The sequence below is a fragment of the Erinaceus europaeus genome, chromosome 5 (genome assembly GCF_950295315.1).
Source record: "Erinaceus europaeus chromosome 5, mEriEur2.1, whole genome shotgun sequence".
Lineage (NCBI taxonomy): Eukaryota > Metazoa > Chordata > Mammalia > Eulipotyphla > Erinaceidae > Erinaceus > Erinaceus europaeus.
The window spans coordinates 80,056,214-80,061,424 of record NC_080166.1 but is presented as its reverse complement, the minus strand read 5'-3'; positions in this window follow the sequence as shown (position 1 = coordinate 80,061,424).

Below are 5,211 nucleotides of genomic sequence, written 5' to 3'. Positions count from 1 at the left end.
GACCCTTTTATGTATTAAATTCTATACTGTGAATCAGCCCCAGATGGATCTGAAGATGAGACACTGATATATTTCTCCTATTATCTCCCTGCACAAGAGTCAGTAGAACCCTCCTGCTTTTATTCCAGAGGGAACTCAGAAAATGAAAACTATACTTAGCAATTCCCATATTCCCAGCTCCTTTTTATCTCATATTTTCCATAAAAGTGAACAAATGAAAATTAGTGAAATAATAAATAATGAAAAATAATACAGGATAAATACTTTTTTTATTTCACTTTTACTTATATGACCAAGACCACAAGAACACCAGATGACAATGATACACTGGTAATACTTTTGGTTACATAAAAAAAAAAACCAACTCTTATTTCATGCAATTTTTGTCTTTCTTAAACCTGAACCTGTAAGAAAACGATATTTAGGACTGTTTATTAGAAGAGGCAAATGAAAGAAAACTGTTAAAAATACCTCATAAATCAAGGCAGTTTGAAAACCTTGCAGGTGTGTGTGCTTCTGTGCTTTGGGATGTTTTAATCATGTGGTCTCAGTATGTTTTCATTTAATCTTCATAGGTGCTGCTTTTAATATAGTCTCCTTAAATATTGCTATTTCCTATGAAATAAATGATTTGAAGTATGTTTTGTAAAGAAATGTTGTCTTTGGTTTATTACTTTTTTAAAGATTTTATTTATTTATTAATGAGAAACATAGGAGAAGAAAGAAAGAAGCAGACATCACTCTGGTACATGTGCTGCTGGGGATTGAACTCAGGACCTCATGCTTGGGAGTCCAATGCTTTCTCCACTGCGCCATCTCCTAGACCACTATTTTAGTCTTTTTTATTATTAAAAATACCCCTTGTTTATTTATTTATTTTTGATAAATACAAAAATTGAGAGGGAATGGGGGAAATAAAGAGAGAGAGAACAGAATACTGTTTTACCAACTGTGAAGTTTCCCACCCTGCAGGTGGGGACCAGAGGCTTGAACCCAGATCCTTACACCTGGTAACTGTGTGCTCACCTGGTGTGCCACCACCCAGCCCCCAAAAATAACCCTTTTGAAAAACCAAATATTGAAACAAAATATCTCAGTGAATTTCATCAGAGCACAACTGTGATTTATGGTAAAGAAAAAAGAAATCACTGTCCAAAGGCTGATGATTGCCTGTGGACAGTGGAAACAGGAAATGGAGTCAAAGACTCAAATGGGAGATATGGCATTGCATTGTTGGTGTGCATCATATCTATAATTACTTCAAATCCACACAAAAACCTTAAAGGACCCACATGGAAATGTTCAGGAACCATGAGACTTAGGAAAAGGAGCTTGGGACTGCTTTGAGAGCCATAGAAACCATAGGCTCTTGAGTGACCCCCAGAGGGGGGCATCCAGAGAAACTAGGGAGTTGAACATTGTACCTCGGTGTCAGCAAGAAAGGCAACTAAGCTCTAAGGTCTCCCAGTTTCAATAGAGACCCCAGTGAATGGAGTTAGACTGCCCTGTATTTGGGAAAAGTGACTTTGATCTCATAACAGAGTTCACATTCAGGAAAAAGTCTAGAAAGAACAGAATAAGGTACTGGGTCCTCATTTCCTTACCCTCACCCACAACTCACTTACAAACATAATGCCATCTGCTGACCAAAAACAGAAACCAAAATAGATGGGTAAAACTTGGGACATGCTGGTTCTGGAAAGTCAGCACAATATGCAGACACTTGATGCAAATCCAGAGGAGATATGAGAGAAAGAATTTAGGAGATACTTTATCAGAACATCTGAAGGAAAAAAATTTTCTCAATTTAATATGGATAAATGAATTAAAAAAATTCTATGATCTCAAAGATTCACTTGATAGGAAAATGGAAACCATGAAAACATAACTACATGATGTGAAGGATACTTTGAATGCATCCCAGTCTCAACAAATCAAGGAAGTAGGCTTACTCATATTGAAGAGAGAACAACAGTGATATAAAATGAAATAACCACCCTCTTTGACTTTAAAGTGAGGGAGAAAAAACATGAAGTAACTCTTAAAAGATTGAAGATTCCATTAGAAAGTTATAGAGGTCTCAGAAGGAAAAGAATGAAAGAAGGGAACAGAAACCATATTCAAAGATCTAATAGGGGCCAGGCAGTGGCAAACAGGGTTAAGTGTACATAGTACAAAGATATAATAGCAGAAAGTTTTTTCAGACCTGGGCTATGGTCAGGATGTAGATGTTCAGAAAGCAGAGAGAATTCCAAATTCCTAAACTCAGATAGACTTATACCAAGACACATAATTGTGAAACTATCAATAGTCAAGGACAAAGAAAAAAAATTGCAAGCTTCCAGGAAAAAAGAGAAAGTACCTTACAGAGTCCAACTCACATCACTTTCTGCAGAAACTTTTCTGCAGGAACAATAGGCCAGGAGAGAGTAGGTTGACATATTCAAGGTATTAAAAGACAACTTTTCTAGCATATTTCACCCTTCAATACTATTATTCAAATATGAAGGAGCAATGAAAACCATATATACCAGATATGCAAACACTAGAAGAGCTTACCAGATCTGCCTTGTAAAAGTTTCTGAAATGAGTGCCACAGGAGATTAAAAAAAGAAGGTGGAGGAGGAATAAGGTAATACACAGTAAAACAATAAGGTAATACAGAGTAAAAAAAAAACCCAGAAACACAAGTCATAGAAATATTTGACAAATTTAAAGTATAAAAAGGAAGAAATGAATAGATGCTGTTAAAGCAAAGAACGGTGAGATAAGTATAGTTTTAAAAAGACTCTCTTGATGTATTTATACACAACACATTCATATATATATTTTGTATAATACATTTATATATAAATTATGTATAATACATTTATATATAACATATACATGCATATGTACCCTGTATATTTTTAAATGATGTCATTTTCTCTCTATTGCTTTTTAATATTTCCTCTTTTTAATTTGCTTTTCTTATGATCATTATTGTATACAATATATTGAGTTTCTTTAATTTGAAATTTATTTATGAAAGTATTTTGATGATTTGGAATTCCTTTAAGTTCTGTGAGTACCAGTTTTTATATGCCCCTTCCTTTTGAATAACAACTACTTTCATATATTTGCCTATCTCTTCCTTTGGCATGTATACTTTTATTTTCCATGTTTCTTCTTATATGAGTTAAAATTCATTTTACAATGTTGTGCATTCTATTTCATCTACTTTTTTTCTAGTTTATTCTCACCAGACTGGAGACTATTGCTATTGATATTTTTCTTGTAATACTTAGTATCTTGCTTGAGTATTATGTAGTCAACTTCTGTATTATTTACATTTGAATGAGATGGTTATTCTAAGACAAACTATTTACTGTAAGAGTGATCTGAGGGGGTGGGTGGGAGACAGTTTACTCAGGAGAGCTTTATCATGGGTGAAGGCCTAGGTTTGAGCCCTTGCACTACAAAGCAACACCATGAAAAGCACCAGGGGAACTCCATAGATGATATCTTTACTGCCCCCTCTCTTTCTCTATTTCAACCTCTTTAATTAAAGAAAAAAAACGGGGTGGGGGGAGCTCATGAGACAGCTCAGTGGTATCCTATATGGAAGAGGTCTTCAGTCTATCTGCTAACTGCTCCCCATTTCTTCTTTCCTTATAGGACAGGGAGCACCTTCCTTCCTTCCTTCCTTCCTTCCTTCCTTCCTTCCTTCCTTCCTTCCTCCCTTCCTTCCTTTCTTCTTTCCCTCCTATCTATCTATCTATCTATCTATCTTTAAAAAAAAAAAAAATTACCACCAGGGTTATCACTGGGGATTGGTGCCTGCATAGCAGATCCACTGGTCCTGGCAGTTATTTTTCCTCGCCCCGCCCCGCCCCCTCCTTGCCTCACCTTTCTCTCTTTCTTTCTCTCTCGCTTTCTTCCTTTCTCTTTCTTTTTTGTTCCATTTCTTTTTTTTATTAGATAAGTCAGAGAGAAATTGAGAGGGGAGAGGGAGACAAAAAGAGAGACATCTGCAGTACCTGCTTTACTATTAGTGAAGGTCGCCCTCCCTCCCCCACAGTTGCAGAGTGGGCTTAAATCAGAGTCCTTGCACAAGGTAATCTGTGCACTCAACGAGGTGTGCCTGGTCCCTCCCTCTCTTCTTCCCCTTCTTGCTTCCTGTCATTAAAGATCGGGGCTCTAGCAGGCCGGGCTAGCTTCGTGGTGGTAGACAGAGACTCGCGGAAGCACAGCTGGGCAGAGAAGCTGTATTTCTTTATTCACAAATAACGATTCAAAACTAACCCAAACCAAGCACCACACAGATCTTTCCTGCATCCTTCTCCTCCAGCGGCTGCAGCAGGAACTCTGGAAGTTCGTAGGGGGAGGGGGTGGGGAGAAGGGGGTTCGCGAAACTAGCAGGGGCCAAACCACAATCTCCCAGAGGTGGGGGGGGGGAGGCCAAACCAATGTGAAGCATAGCAACAATTCCCCCTTTTCTTTTTAACTAAATGACCATAGTATCAGGGGTGTGGGGTGAACAGAACCTATATCGTACAGGCATTTTTTTTAAAAAAAAGAAACTGGCACAAACATGGAGGAACATGTAAGCGAGCAACAAGAACCAGTGTGCTGCCAAGGGAATGCCTGAGGGGGACCTTTTTTGCCTCTGGGGGGCGTTACTTGCCTCGGCAGGCATTTTCTAGCATGGGGGGAGGGTAAGGCCTAGAGTCTCAAGGCAGCTGTCTGCAGTCAGTCTTTGAGAAACCCAGCAGCATAAAGGGAAGCTGCTAGTTTTGTGCAAAGTGTCCAAGAGGTGTACCAGTGAGTCCGATAGAAGTGAGAGTCCAAAGCAGATGTCCATGGAAGAATGCCAGGGGGTGGAACGTTGCATGAGGAAGGTCAGCTGCTGGAATTCCGCTTTTCTGTAGAGAACTTGACAGCTGCAATTTACTTACTATGAAACAAAACTTGTAGCAGGTTAGAAGTTTATCACAATTGATAACTCTATTACAATTGGAAGTCTTTTTTAGTATGATTTTAAGGTTGTTTAAAGTTTAAACAATAGAATGTGGAAAGGTAAACATAAGAACCATGGAAAGAAAAAAGCCTCAGGCATGAGAATCATTAGCATAACCATAGCGCAATCTAACATTTCTAACTGAGAAGGAATTTGAGAGTTTTACATATCAATAAGTCTATTTAACCTTTTGTTATATCCATTCAAGATGG